We start from the raw sequence: 15,720 nt of genomic DNA on the forward strand, positions 1-15,720 counted from the left end.
TCTGTGCATGCTTCACGAACAGGGAATCTTCCTGGTGGGGGACACTGGACACTGCGGAGACTGTCGAGTCGAGCCATAGCCTGAGATCTTTTTTTTTTTTTTTGTGAGGAAGATCAGCCCTGAGCTAACATCCATGCTAACCCTCCTCTTTTTGCTGAGGAAGACCGGCTCTGAGCTAACATCTATTGCCAATCCTCCTCCTTTTTTTCCCCCAAAGCCCCAGTAGATAGTTGTATGTCATAGTTGCACATCCTTCTAATTGCTGTATGTGGGACGCGGCCTCAGCATGGCCGGAGAAGCAGTGCGTCGGTGCGAGCCCGGGATCCGAACCCGGGCCGCCAGTAGTGGAGTGTGTGCACTTAACCCCTGAGATACGGGGCTGGCCCTAGCCTGAGATCTTGACCTGGGCCTACGCGGGCTGCATTCTCCCACCATCACACCCCTTGGAGGAGGCTGCTGAGGCTGCAGAACGAGCTTTCTCTCCCTCAGAAGGGCAACTGGAACAACCTCACTCCGCCTTCCACTGCTCTGCTTGGCTCTGCTGGAGTGTGGTAACTAGAAGGAAAGCACGACCTGTCCAGAGCAGGCGAGACATACCTTCATGCATTCAGCAAAGGCCCTGTCCCGGGCACAAGCAGTTCCACAGGGAACACAACAGACCCAGCTGCACCTTCTGGGGCTCACCGTCTGGTTAGGGGACAGCCATATGAACAGTAGCTACAGGTGGAGGTGGGCGCTTCGCAGGAAACGCATGTGCTGACGTGATATGATGGGACACTTTGGGTAGAGCTCTCCAGGACTGCTTTTCTGGAGAGGTGACATTTGAACAGAGACACAAAGGAAGAACAGAGGGACCGCACCTACAAAGACCCTGCAGCAGGAAAGAGGAAATGGCTCCAGCCAGGGCCTGACAAGGAGCCTGGGAGAGGACGCCACCAGCCTCCCACCTGGATGTCCAACAAGCACCTCGGGCCAGACGTAGCCACCACCCAGCTCCAGGACTCCCCCAACCTGCTGTACCCACCGATTCCCCATCTCGGGAACTGGCAACTCTTCTCCAGAAACCTGGGGGTTACCGTGCACCCCGTCTTCCTCTAACACCAACATCTACCGCCAACCAACCGTTTGGTCTCAACCTCCCGACTCAACTCCCACCAGCCACTGTCACCTCCTCCTCCACCCTGGCCCAGGCCTTCCCAGCTCGCACCTGGATCGTTGCATGGTCTCCTAATGAGACCCCCTGCTCCTGCCTACACCCTCCCCCGAGTCGTTCTCACCCCGCCACTGAGAGATCCTTGAAAGGATCAGAGACGAGCTCACTCCTCCTAGGAGGAGGGCTTTGTTGCCCCTTCTCTGCTGGTGGCAGCACAGGGCTGTAGTTTGGAGGATGGACTCCAGGACTACCGCTTACCAGGTGACCGTGGGCAGGCCAGCTTAACCACTCTGGACCTCCGTTTCCTCCGCTGCCATCTGTGGTCAATTATAAATAGTACCAACCTCCCAGGGCTTGGGGGAGGATTAAGTGAATGAATGCACGTGAAAGCCCTTACCCCAGTGCCTCACACACACGGCACTCAGTCTTCAGCAGCTTTGACTAGTCCGCTCGCAGTGATGCAGACCAGGGCTGCTGCTCAGGTGTGCGTCTGGCGCCTCTTCCACCCACTCCACTCGGAGGGCACTCAATATCCCTGGACCCCCAGCCATTCAAAGTCCAGCCTCAGTGCAGGACCCTGAAGGCCAGCCGTTTTCCCAGGACGGGACCAGTCACCTGCTTCCAGGAGAGTGAGGCGTGGCATCCATGTCTTGCTGTGTTCACGAAGCGTGACGGTGGGAGCAAGAGGGCAGTGACCCCACCCTGGACGGCGCTCTCCAGGTGTGTTGGCTCACCTGCCATAATCACGAGGCAACGCAAGCAGGGTTTAAAAATATTACGCTTATCTCATTTCAGTGCAGGAGCAAGAAAGAACATACAGTCTGTATGAGAAACTCAAATCAAAAATAAATGAGGCAAAAAGAGAAACCAAAAATAGTACGGCATCAGAGGCAGTAGCCTGCGTCCCGCGGCCAGCTGTCCCCGGCGAGCAGCATCGCGGGGAGCGGCTGGGAGGATGGCTTTACATGTTTACTCCGGAATAGATTAATCAGGCCTGCGATCAGACGAGACACCAGAATTACTGGCAAAGCAAAAGCAGGATGATGACTCGGGGGACACAATGGGGTCAGGGGCTCGGCCAGCAGGCAGCGTGGGGGTCATCTTTGACCTTGAGGGCCCCTCCTGACACAGAATGTCCCCACAAAAGGACATAGTCCCAGCTCCCTACAGAGCGGAGCTTCGAGTGCTGTGGACTTCACAAGGATTTGCACTTCTGTCTCAATTTCATTACGGTGGATGTCATGTTTTTTTTAATGTCGTAGATCAGAAGTCTGCAAACTATGGCCCAAGGGCCAAATCCGGCCCACCACCTGTTTTTGTAAATAAAGTTTTATTGCAACACAGCCACACCCTTTCATTCACATACTGTCTCTGGCTGCTTTCACATGGCAGAGATGCAGAGTTGTGACAGAGACCCACTGGCCCACAAAGCCTAAAATGTTGACTCACTGGCCTTTTCCTGCATGTTTGCCGTCCACTGCCATCGATGTTTTTCATCGTATGCTCAAGCATCCTAGGGAAGTATCCTCTCCACCTAAAGACAACACTCATGATGGGCTTTTTCTTTGGTGGGGTGTTTAGTGTGCTGATGCTGATTTGGGGATTTAGAAATGTTTTTTTAAAAAAAGAGATTCTGCAGTAATTAGGTTTCTCTTATGCAGGGAACATCTTTTGAGAAGCGACATTTCAGTGACATGACAAGCCTCAGACTCTCCATGAAAGGGAGATACAGGCCCCTGGCACCACCTGCCACCTGTGGAGAACTGCAGCTCTTGGAGCCAGGGGGCCTTCCACAGACTCCCGGGGGCCAGCTGGGGTCCCCTGCGCCCACCTTCTGGCCACCCTCCCTGCTCTGCTCCCCAGACGTCTGAGGGAGAGGAGCAGGTGGGACCGCACAGGGCAGGGAGGGACCTCCCTCGTGGGAGTTTCTTTCTCCGTGACGTCCCCGTCAACATCATCCCCCCCATTACCCCCACCTTCCATGAGTCAGGGTGGAGCCATTTCAAACCTCAGGCAGTGGCAACACGTCTGCCCCCCTGGGGCCACAGCACCTTGCAGGGAGGGGATCCTTTCAGTAGACCACAGAGCCTAGTCCTGAGTTCAATGAGGTGTTTATACGTGGCCTATCTTGAACACTTGGAAAATTTGCATAACATGTCACTGGGGACGTGTCTCCCAGAAACAAAACGCAGGGAGCTTTTCAACCGTGAAGGTTTTCATTTCTATGAAGGCTCTGGGAGACCTCCCACATGACGTGGCTGGGGCAGGGACTGTAGGCGCAGTGGAGTTGCTCAGCACACACTAACGGTAAATCCCGCCTGACTATGACACGTGGCCCCTGCAAGTGCACCTCCCGCGTTTCCTACCCCCATAGTGATGCTTCCCACTGGGGTGGGCACCTTGCTACAAATCACACCGCCACCGAGTGGGTCTGCCTTCTGGGTATCAGATATTAAAGTGGATTAGTGTGTCCAGTCCCCAGAGAGGAGGCTGTGATCTCAGAAGATGAAAACTCTCAGCAGAATCCCGGGGTTGGCTTGAAAGTCAGCAAACCACCTAAGATACGCCCAAACTCAAGAGACAACAAAGTAACAGAGACCAAGAGCGTGCTCGGAGGCCAGCGCTGAGCCCTTCGTGCAGGTGAGCACACTTAGTGGAGCACCACACGGAGAGAGGTAAAGACGCAGAAAACACGTGTGGGCACAAGGGGGACCGGGGGCAGAGACGGGGTCCAGGAGCGGAGGATGTGGCTCTGAAGGGTGTGTGCACAGCAGAAGCAGATCAGGGGCGGCTCGGTGTCTGAGGCCCATGTTGCTCCAGGAGTGAGGGTGGCCTTCTGTGGGGCATGGGAGTGGAGGGAGCGCTGTCCTTGAGCAGAGCTCGGCAAGCCTTTTCCACAGAGGACCAGAGAGTCAATGTGTGAGGGTTGCGGTGCAGTCTCCATCACAGCTCCTCAGCTCTGCTGTGTCGCATGACAGTGGTCGTGGACGATTCATAAATAAGTGTTACAGACTGAATATTTGTGTCCCCAAAATTCACATGCTGAAGCCCTACCCCCCAGTGGGATGGTATTTGGGAGGGGGGACCTTTGGGAGGTGATTAGGCTTAGATGAGGTCATGAGGGTGGGGCCCCCAGGATGAGATTGGTGCCCTTGTAAGAAGAGGAAGAAACCTGTCCACCATGTGAGCACACAGCGAGAAGGCGGCCGTCTGCAAGTCAGGAAGAGGGCTCTCACCAGACACCAAATCTGCTGGACCTCGATCTTGGACTTGCAGCCTCCAGAATTGTGAGAAATACATGTCTCTGGTTGAAGCCCCCATCTGTGGCCCGAGCAGACCAAGACAACAAGTGAATGTGGCTCTGTGCCAATAAAACTTTATTTACAGACACTCAAATTTGAATTTTATATAACTTTCATGTACCATGAAATATTCTTTTGTTTTTCTTCCAACCACTTAAAAACATGAAAACCACTCTTTGCTCTGGGCCACGCAAACACAGGCACAGGGCAGATTGGGCCTGCGGGCTGCAGCCGTTTGCTGACCCCTGTCCCAGAGCAAGGAGGGAGGCCACCCCGCTTCACTCGCTGCTGCCCACGACCTGAGATACTGCTCTCGGTTCTGGGTGCCTCTGTCGTTTTCCCAAAGATTTCAGCAAATTGCAGCACCTGTAAAGGAGGTAACCGGGAGTTGATGTTCAGAGAGAGGCTGTACCGAGGGGTTGCTCACTAAGGGCCCAGACCTTGGAGTCAGACCCTCGAGCAGCAAATCCCTGCTCTGCCACTTACCAGCCGGCTGACCTCGGCCTCAGCGTCCTGGTCAGCACAATGGACGCAGTCACCCGGCTGGCCTTTAAGGTTTTGTAGGGTTCCGTGAGATGGCCGTGTGAAGCATGTTGCGTGACATTGGCCTAAAAGATATTTATTAATTAAGTCGGGAACCTCATGTGGAATCATTGAAAGAAGCGACATCGTCTACTCTCGATGGGGCGGGTGAGCGATGCCAGATATCCTCAACTGCTCGAAGGAACGCCGCACGACAGAGAGGCCAGATGCATCTGTCTCCAGAGAGCGGAAGTAGGCCAGCGGGTAGAAGTTACAAAGAAGGCGATTTCAAATCAACATAAAAAGGACCTTGGTCATCATTTCAGTTGTCCCCAGGGGAATGGTCTGCTCAGAGTTTCCTCTGGGTGGAGACGTGCGAGACCCACTCACGGGGAATCATGTGTCTGCAGAGCCCTGGACCCCGCCTCAGTGCTCCTCACACTGGGAGAGTTGAGGACGCATGAACCCAGTTCTCTTGCTACACTTGGAAGATGTGCCGCCCCCGACCCCGAGTCCTGGCCCAGAGGAATGTGAGTTAGACTGAGGCAGATTTATTATTACTTGCTCCTTAAGTTGTGGAAATACCTAGAACCACTGTGAGGTACGCACTTAGCAGGAAGATATTTTTGGTGGTCCCAAGACCAGCCTGGACACCACCTTGTTCTGTGGTTGAGTTGGGGGCCAGTACAAGACTACTTGCTGCACAGGTCACCCCACACAGGCCTTAGTGTTGCCACCTCCTGCCCCCCTGATCTGGCCTTAGATGCACCCCCATCCCCCAGCATCACTTCTGCTGAGAATGGCAGCAGAACTTGGGAGGCAGCCTCCTCCATGAGGAAGAACAGACCAGGGAGTCTGTCCCTTTCCCTCAGGAAAAAAAAAACTTTCCTGGAAGCCCCCCCTACCAGGACTCTGCTGATAGACCACATCCCGGGCCACGCTTGCTGGAGGATAACTCAAGATTGGGGCTCATGGGTGGCATGATCAGTCAGCAACTCGCTCTGCCGTGTTTATTGATCCAGCTTCATTCTGTGGCCCAGACGCGTCGATGCAGAGGGGGGCTGCTCATTGACTAGATGAAGTATTTCTAACCTCACCACCGAGCATTTAATAGTCCTCTACCTTCCTGATCCAAAGTAACTTTTTAAAAAGGAGTTGGCAAATACTTGAAGAAATACGATTTACTTTTAGGGGCCAGGAGTGGAGCTGCGGTCTGAGATCTGAAGTCTGGTTCGCTGTGGCTAACACACTGCAGAGCAGCTGGTGAGGTTGCACGAATTCATTTGAAATGTTCGACTTTTACTTGCTGCTCAGAGATCTGGGATAGCAGTGAATGAAGTCTGCGTTCCATGGACCCAGAGTCTGTCCTGGTGGGTGGTGGAGGGTGCTCTCCTGAGTCAGGCCTGAGGGGGCCCCAGGGCAGGGGGAGGTCGCTGTGTGGATGGAGGAAAGAGCCCCAGTCTGGAGCCAGACACACCTGGGTCCTGTCCCAGCTCTGCCATGGATGGGCCAAGTGGCCTTGGGTAGTGTTTAGGATCTGTGGGCCTCGGTGTCCTCGTCTGTAAAAGTGCTCTTGCCTGTGGGGGTTAAGGGTGGGAGGGCTGGGTTGAGACCCAGAGGGGCTCAGCCATGGGATCCGCCCCCAATCTCCCTCCTGGTTTCTCTTTGTTTTCCATTTTCCCATTTGCTCTCCTTCCTCCTCCTCCTCTCTTCTCCATCCCGCTCACCTCTGACGCCTCTGCTTTCGTCACTCAGTCATGAGATACTTACTGAGCACCCAAACTGTTACTTCTCCCTTTTCTTTCCTGCATCTCAATCTCGCTGGGACCCAGTGGCACTTCCCATCTGATGCACAGGAGCTGGGCTGGCTGACTCCCCGCCCGAGGCTTCAGAGCCCCGGGCCCACTCCACTCCCCGGAACCAGGCTGGAGACTCAGTCCAGCACACATGGCCGGCACAGACAGAGACGGAATGTTCTCTCTAAGTCCTCCCTTTGCCTCACTCTCCCAGGTGGGAGACCTCCCCAGGAAGGAAGGGCGGAGCAGGGAGAGGCTATGGGGGGGAGGGCGGAGAAAACCTCCCATGGAGGGGGATCCCTCCTCCCCTGTCCTCTGGGGCCACCCCACCCTCCACGTCGTCTTCTTGCATCTGCTGTGTCCTGACACAGTGCACATCCCCTGGGACTGGGGGTGGGACATGAGTGAGGCAGAGCCCTGCCCCAGGTTCACTGTCTGGGTGGGGAGATCTTAGCAGAGCACAGCTTTGGAGTCAGCCAGCCCTGGGTGTGAATCCTAGCCATGGACCTGACCTCTCTGACCCTCAGTGGTCATCATCTGTCGAGTGGAGAGGGCAGCAGTACCCCTCCCAGGGCTGTGGGGACGACCAGATGAGGGGACACGGGTGAAAGGCATGTAGCCCAGCCCTGGCACAGAGCTGGCGCCAATAGGCAGGAAGTCTTCAGCATCACCGGGACTAGCTGTGGCTGCACATCTGTCCCCCTCCGTCCCTGAGAAGGGCTCGCAGCCTGCCTGGGGGGGTCTGCCCCTGCCCTGCACAGCTGATGCACTTCCAGGAAGGTTGGAGGTGTCTGCGCCCCGGGGCGCTTCTGAGCCTGGAGGCCACACCCAGCACCCGCAGGGGCCCTGGCTCGCCAGGCATCCTCCACTCTGCGTCGCACTTGCTGCCACCAACTTCCTGGTCGGCCCTGGTCCTCAGTGCTTGCTGTGAGCAGTCGGGTGACTTCGCCTTCCACCTCATGCACATGAAAATGGTTTTGTTTCCGGCCGTTCTGATCCAGGAGCAGGTACTGGGGTGTTTCAGAGACCCTGTTTCCCAGGACGGGTTTTGTGCTTGAGTGGCAGGCACAAGGGCCTGGGTGTTCCCTGACGTCCAGGGTTGATTGGGCCTGGGCCCCATGCCCCCACAGGACTGGCTGCAGCCGGGGTGGGAGCTGCCCCTGCAGACGCCCTGCCAGACCCAGGCAGAGCCCGCGTGGCCGCCTGTCACAGTGGCCCAGCAGAGCGGCTATAGCGTCTTCCCTGCGTGCCCAGTGACTGCTCGGGCGAGGCGGGGGGAGCGTAGTGGCCTGGCACCCAGAGGAGGTGACTGACAGCAACACAGCTCTGCCAGCCGGGGCTGCTGGCTAGTGCTTTCATCCCTGGGGCAGTGAGACTGGAGGCGCCTGGAGATCAAGAGTGCCGTGGGGCTGCCTCTGTGGGGTGGGGGGTGCCTGCAGGCTCCTGGGGAGATTCCTGCCCTTCTGCTGACTCCGGGAGACCCTGGCCTGGGATTTCCCACGTGTGAGTGGAGAGTAGTTTCGCAGGCAGAAGAAGTGAGGGTCCTTGCCTTAAAAACAAAGCGAATGGGTCCCCACCCCTCCTCTCTCCTGCAGGGCTGAGTGCAGGGCAAGGGGGCCGGTGGCTGGAGGACCTCTTGAAGCCCTTCCCCACCCTGCAGTTGTTTCCTGGAAGGGCGGCCTGTGGTCACCATGAGGGGCAGGAGGGCAGGGGTGGGCAGGGAGCTCCTGGTGCCTAAGGGGCTTCCTCCCTGCCAGGAAAAGCCGTCAGCACTTCTTGGTGAGCGTCTTCTCCCTACCCCCCTTGCTCTCCTCTCCACTTCTGCGCCCAAGCAGGATATTGGGGCAGGGTGTGGTCACGGTGGGAGGCTAGGGTGGCTAGACGGGGAGGAGGCTGTGAGCTTCCCGGCTGGGACAGGAGGGCTCCCCCGCATTTGCTGAATGAATGACTGAAGGGAGGCCTGTGGCCTGAGCACTCAGGAATGGCTGTGGAGATTCTGGAGCACCCCTGGACTTCCGTTCCCTGCGTCTTGCCCTGACTCGCTGCAGCTCACGCGGTCTGTAAAGCACGGAGGCCACCTCCACCCAGCACTAGGTGAGGGCCCTACACGCTTCCCCCTGTGGTTGCTGGGATCGGGATGGAGCTGCAGGAGCCACGGGGAGATAAGGTCCCTCACCCCCATGGTCCGAGCCTCCGTTCCCTCTCAGGGAGGGAGGGCAGCTGTTCCCAAGACTGGAGGCCTGTGGCCACTCACCCAGCAGACCTCCTGCCATCACTGTGCACAGACTGACGTAGCCGGGAGCCACAGCGATGCTTCTACTTCACTTGGAAGGCACCCAGCCCACAGGTGCATGGGGAATGGGTGTGGGTATGGGTGGGCTGTGTAAGTGGAAAGGCATTTCAACGTTGCTTTGGGAAAGTTGGAATTTTTTGGCTATTTTTTTTTTTTAATTGTGGCATTAATTAGATATGAATGGGGACTGTCCCTGCAACAGTCTAGACCTGGGCTCTGTGCTGGGTTGACTTGTTGTTTGTAATCAGGGAACAGAAATTTGAATGTTGCTTTGAAAAGATTGAAATTTTTAGCCTGTGATCTTTTCAAGAAATTCTTACTGGGGCACTAATTAGATGTATGAACAGACACTCTGTCCAGTAGTCTGGCCCTTGGGCTCCGTGGCTTGGTCCAGATGCTTGTGCTGTTGTCTAACCACGTGAAGTCCACACTGCTTAGTGTCGGGTTGGCGGGTCACCATGCCACCCAGCTCCCCCCGCTTAAGCCTCGGGAGCTTGGAGGAGAACAGGTTTCTCTGTGGCAAAGTGCAGGGGGCCCTGGCCCTGACCCCCAACCCCTAGTAACGTATGCACCGTTCTCTTCCCACCCCATCTGAATCTGAGCAAGATCTGGATGGGGCTGTTTGGGAACTGGGTTATTGAACTCCAGACCCCTTCCAGCACTGGACCTCTCTGCTTGCTCCCCAAGACGACCCCATAGGCAGAGGGGATACCCCAAGAGCACTCAGTCAGCAGCCGCCGTGGTCAGTAGCACTTGCTCTTCACCACCAGTCCTGCTTGTAGGAGAGGAGTGGGCTCCCATCTCGGGGCGCCTGGCTTCTGGGAGGGAGAGGAAGGGTGTGTTACGCAAGGGCCCTTCCGGATCTGTGTGGTTTCGAGCAGTTACACCTCTTCCTGTCTCTTCGTGAGACGCGCGGTCGCCGCCGTGGCCCCTATAGTCTGTGGCCCCATAAAAGGTGGTGGTTTGGGGCCGTGTAGTCATAGCAGCACTTCAGGGCTGTGGCAGGAGGGATTTCCAGGGTTCAAGAAGCAGCATACAAAGTAACATCAATTTAGGAAGCAGGAGTTTGAGTCTCAGCCCTGAGCCCTGAGGCTTCCAGGAAGAGTGCCCCAACGTTGTCACACCCAGGCATCAGGAGTCGCTCCTCTGCTCCCCCTCAGTCCATGTTCAATGAGCATCTACTGTGTGCCTGGCGCTGCTTTGGGACATGTCGGTCAACAGAAGAGACAAAGCTCCCTGTCCTGGCAGAGCCGACATTTCATGGTCTCAGGGGGATACAGGGACAGAGTAAATGTGGGGAATAGTCCATCAGCAGTGCTGCAGTAGTGACCCCCACGATGGCCTGCAATGGCCCTGTCCCTGGTCCTCACGCCCTCCCTCGTAGTATTAGGGTTGGTCTTTGCAACCAATAGAACAAAACCTCTGAGCCTCTGTCACAAAAGACATCACAGCTTCTCTCTCTCGATGCCTCACTCCGGGGAAGCCAGCTGCCTTGGTGTGAGACATCCAGGTGGTGAGAAACTGAGGCCCCTGCCCACAGCCATGTGCACAAGACATCTAAGGACCTCTGTCTGCGGTTGAGCCTTCAGATGAGACTGCAGCCCCAACCAATATCCTGACTCACCCTCAGGAGAGACCCTGAGCCAGAACCACCCAGCCAAGTCAATCCCAGATTCCTGACTCTCCAAAACCAAGTGAGACATGTTTATTGTCTTAAGCTGCTACCCCTTGTCATGTGGCAAAAGATAACTCATCTGATGTTATTATTCTTAAGACCTCAGCTATCTAGGAACAAGCCTTCTGGAACCTTTGAGCTTCTAGATGATCCAGAATTGGGATGCAGCCACAGAAGGCCTAAGAAGCACAGGTCCCCCCATGACACTGAATCATGTCTGTGCATGGCTAGTCACATCCGTAAGAGATTAGCCTTTTTTCTGGAAAAATGGAAAAGATGAGAAGCCTTCTGAGAGCAAAAGAGAGAAGCAGCAAGGGGAAAGCAGAGATGCTATAGGAAGCCTGAGGACGCATCTGTGCCAGAGCGACTTCATTTGCCTTTTGCACGTGGTGCAAATGTCCAGGAAGGAGCTGTGATCAGCAGCTTTCCCAGAAGCACCCCCAGGCCTTGGGCCAGCACCTCCCCTCCGCCAGGGCCAGGCACAGGCAGATCCCAGCTCCTGTGGCCGTCACTGCGCACCCTCACCTGTTAGCACCTCAGATCCTCCCCCGACTCCTGTTATCATCCTGTTTCACAATGAAGAAACTGACACTTGGGAAGGTTGAGAGATTTGCCCAAGGTCATCCGCCAAGAAATGGGGGAGTTAGGACTCAAACCGAGGGCCAGGTCTGCACCTCGACTGGGCCTCGCCTCCTCTCCAACACCTGGAGTGGTCTCCTGGGGTCACCCAAGGAGGGTGGAGTTATGTCATCAACCCAGCCCTAGAAGAAGATAGAAATGTGCGACAGGCTCTGGCAAGATTTCAATTTAGAAACAGTTACCCTCTTCAGTGCTCAAAATACTAACTTCAGGGGCCGCCCAGTGGCGCAGCGGTTAAGTGCGCGCGCTCCACTGCTGCGGCCCGAGGTTCACAGGTTCGGATCCCGAGCGCGCACCAACGCACCGCTTGTCAAGCCATGCTGTGGCGGCGTCCCATATAAAGTAGAGGAAGATGGGCACGGATGTTAGCCCAAGGCTAGTCTTCCTCAAGAAAAAAGGGGAGGATTGGCATCAGATGTTAGCTCAGGGCTAGTCCTCCTCACAAAAAAAAAAATACTAAGTTCAGATGAAGAAATCTCACTGAATAAAGGTTTCCACTGCCCAGGTTTTCTTGTGCTCCAGAATCTACAGTGGGGAGACAAACATGGCCTTCTTTCCAGTAGCTGGAGGTAGCTCCCGGCCACCCACCAGAGTTAGAATTTAATTAGGATGGCCCTGACGATGGAAGCACAGCAGAATGTTCTCCCAGGACTGCTAAAGTTAAAACTCCACCCATCTTCTGTAAAATAGTCCCAGTGGCAGGCCATTTATGACACATTCATGGTCAGCTGGCTCCACGCTGCAGGGCCACTGGCAATGCCTGGTCTAGACCTGGTGGCTCTGGCATGTGCAGCCCAGCCTCTTTAGACCAGAGGGGTGGTCTGGGGCAGGTTCTTCCATGACAATGGCAGAGGCTCCAGGGAAAGTCTTCTATGGCCAAGGCTGGAGCTGGTGCATCGTCATCCTGCTCACTCTCCGTTGGCCAAAGTGTCTGTGCATGTGCATGTGTGTATGTGTGCGCATATGTGTGTGTGTTGGGGGGAGGTGGCAAAGTCACCCAGCAGAGGACATGTATACTGGGAGAAGTGAGGAATGGGGCCTGATGGTTCGATCTCCTGTACTCTCTTACCCTTCCTCTATGCAAATCAGATGCCAGCTCAGTCAACCAGAACATCTGGGTAACCAGCACAGGTGGTTCCCAACCAGGCTCAATCAGAAAGTGTCTTCTATTATTTTGTGTCCCTGTCCTGCACTCATGGGCTTGAGTCTGACCTTTCTTTGTAGTTTCTCAGTTTAAGCTGCATGTTCATTTTCTTCTCTCTCCTGGGTGCACTGAATTCTTCCCATCTCATGCAAGGAGCTCTGGTCAACTCTGAGAGGCTATGGATTCCGTCTTGAATGCTGAATCTGAAGGGATCAGAAAGAGAAGGAGGGAGGAAGAGAGGGTGAGAGAGGGAGAGCCCCTCGCAGCTCCAACTCGCACACCCCGGACACATTTGCCCCAGGCATAGTACAGTCATTTATCCTTAGCTCCAACAGAGAACTTGAGGATCATGTAGTCCAGGCCCCCATTTTGCAGATGAGGAAACTGAAGCTCAAAGAGAGAGAGTGCTCATGTGTCTGGTCACGGGTGCCTCACCTTGGTCCACTGTGACCCAGGACTTTTTGCAGTATACCTGGTTTATTCTGGTGCTTTCCCTCTGTGTGTATAAACATACTTGTCCGTGTTTAAAATCATGTCATGGGTCCACTTTTCCAGAAGACTGCCAACTCAGAGTCTCACGGCCAATCCCAGGCCCCAGGGTTACCTGGAGGGGCCCACGGGGCCTTCAGTCAATCCCTGAGAGAGTCGACACAGCGAGGCCTCGCTGGGGCTGCGGCTTTGAGGACAGCTTAGGACCTCCAGGAATCCGTTTTTCTGTTTTCTTCCTGGTTAAATTCGGCGTCCTGCCCTCTCACCTCCTCTGCACTCAGAGCCCTGACTGGCAGCACATGGACCCTTCTGGAAAAACTGAAGTTGAGAAAATATTCACGGTGAGGTGTCGCGGGGGAACTGGATACTCGCACAGCCTCAGAGAACCCGCCCCACAATTACTGGTTAATTAGGAAGGAGAGAATGCGCCGGGCCAGGCAGAAGCCGCCTTAGCCAAGTGACCAAACCTCGCTTCACTGGGCAAACACATGTGCCCCCTGGTTGGATGCGTGAGAAAGACCCACCTCTTAAAAAGGTTTAGTCCAGGCTAACGGTGAGGCAGCAATCAGACAAATCCAAAATGTGGGACAGTCTGCAAGACAAATGGCCTGAGCTTTTAAGAAAAGAATCAGTGTCATGAAAGACAAACGTGAAAAAATAGGGAGGTCTTGTGGGTGCTAGATTAGGAGAGACAGAGGGAAATACCCAAGGCCATTTGTGGACGTTGAGTGGATCCTGGGTCTTTTAAAAAGCTGTAAGATATTTTTGGAATAATTGGGAACATTTTAATATGGGCTCTGTGTCAGGTGGTATTGAATTGATGACCTTGGGTATGATCAGGTATTGTGGTCACGTAAGACAAAGTTCTTATTCTCAGAGGATGTTTACTGCCGTCTTCAGGAGTGAAGCACACGAGATCACAACTACCAAATGGTTCAGAAAAATGTCTGTGTTTTTATGTAGTGGGGGAGAGGAGAAGGAGAGAGAGGAAAGGGAATGCGGGCAAATGAGGTAAAATGCAGACAACTGGTGAAGAGGATGAAGGGTATATAGGAGTTTGTTGCTATTCTGATTTTTTACAACTTTTCTGATGTGTGAAAGTTTTCCAAATAAGTTGGGGAGAAGAAAGCGCCCATACGTGGAGCCTCCTGACCTTTTAGGCCCCCTGTCGTCGCTGTCAGCACACCTGTGAAGGGTGAGAGCTAGGATTTGCTCAGCATCTTTCCTCCTGGGCTCAAAGCATTTTCATGTCTTACTTCTCTTTGCTCCTGTGAGAAAGTGTGGTCAGACCTCTGTGAGGGCTTCATGCTTCAGTTTCTCCAAGTATAAATTGGGGTGGTTTGCTCAAGGTCACACACAGACCAGGTGGACGTGTGGGAGATGGAGGCATCCAGACTGCGGATTCCCAGCCTGCATCCCGAGCCAGCGCCCTCTCAGCTGCCAGGCGCCCCCTCCCCTCCTGAGCCTGGTGTGTTGCCAGATGGTTTCTGAAGCCTTTCTCCCGAGCTCTGCCTGCCTCCCTCCCTGATGCAGAGCCCAGCAAGGCCTGGGATTCACCGCATCTTCACTAGGATGTCGGCTCCTCAGGGATTGGCCGCTGGGTGGATGCAGTGGCTCCTGATTGGACGGTGGCAGCTGCAGAGTGAGGAGGTGGGCTCTGGGCAGGTCGGCTCTGCCCCTGTGACTGTGTCCTGAATGCAAAGCAGGGATCGTGGGGAAACCTTACAGATCCCCTCCCTCCCCTGTGGGGTAGCAAAGGTGCCGGCCCCTCCAGGAGGAGTGAGGCCTACAATTCCTTGTGAAGTGGGCATCAGAGTGTAACCAGTGCCCTTCTGTGGCTGTGGGCTGGAGAGCTGGCCGCTGGCTCAGAGGGAACCTGACCTTCCGGAGTCCAGGCTAGGTAGGGGTGCAGAGTGGGACAGGTAGCCTCCCCAGGGACACCTCCGTAAGTGTAGCCAGTGGCACTGGTTGTCCCTGCACCTGTAGCTGCCCTGAGCATCCCCGCTGGACAGAGCAGGCACTGCACCCTCCAGAGTAGACTGCCCTTGTCCCACCTGCAGGCAGCATCCCCAGGCCCTCCCGTCACCGCGGGTATTCTACTTGGAGTTAACGCAGACCACCCAGCCGCTCCCTTTGTGCTTTCTCTCGGTGGGCCTCCAGCAGGCTAAGTCACAAAGTCATTCATTCATTCATTCATTCATTCATTCAACAAATATTTGAGTGCCTGCTGTGTGTCAGGCACAGCTGTGAACACAACAGACAAAACTGCCTGCATTCATGGAGCTGGTGTCTTGGTGGGGAGGGAGACATGGATCCTAAATGGGGCAGTGGGTGAAGCAGGAGGTATGTTAGAGGTGACAAGTGCCAGGGAGAAAAATGATGCGTGGAAGGGACTAGGGGAGTGTGGAGGAGACAGGGTTGCAATTTAAGATAAAGTGTCCAGAGAAGGCTCAGAGAGACGGTGACCTTTGTATAAAGAGGCAAAGGTCGGAGAGGGGGCCCTCAGATGGATCTCTGGATTCAGAGAGCTTCAGGTGGAAGGAAGGGCAGGGACCAAAGCCCTGAGGTTGAGTGTCTGCTGGGGTCATGGGATCCCAAGGAGCCAGTGCGGCTGGGGCGGAGTGAGCGAGGGGGATGGCAGGAGATGTGGTCAGAGAGATCATGGGGCAGGCAAGGCGGGGCCCCGAGGTTGTTGCTGAGATTCAGG

General features: G+C 55.1%; 1 protein-coding gene across 5 annotated transcripts in view; it reads left to right on the plus strand.

The window, feature by feature from the left end:
* KCNAB2 (potassium voltage-gated channel subfamily A regulatory beta subunit 2) overlaps positions 1 to 15,720 on the plus strand; it is a 91,961-nt gene that overhangs the window by 18,218 nt on the left and 58,023 nt on the right. For 2 of the 5 annotated variants that reach the window (XM_058552750.1, XM_058552754.1), the window contains exon 1: positions 7,633 to 7,780. The exons of 1 other annotated variant lie outside the window; for it this stretch is intronic. The gene's annotated coding sequence lies outside the window, so the exon portion shown is untranslated. Of the gene's footprint in view, positions 1 to 7,632; positions 7,781 to 8,368; positions 8,553 to 8,752; positions 8,868 to 15,720 lie in introns of those variants that run through there. 2 more of the 5 variants (XM_058552751.1, XM_058552753.1) reach the window with 2 other exon arrangements.

This window comes from Diceros bicornis, chromosome 13 (assembly GCF_020826845.1).
Source record: "Diceros bicornis minor isolate mBicDic1 chromosome 13, mDicBic1.mat.cur, whole genome shotgun sequence".
NCBI classification, from domain to species: Eukaryota; Metazoa; Chordata; class Mammalia; order Perissodactyla; family Rhinocerotidae; genus Diceros; species Diceros bicornis.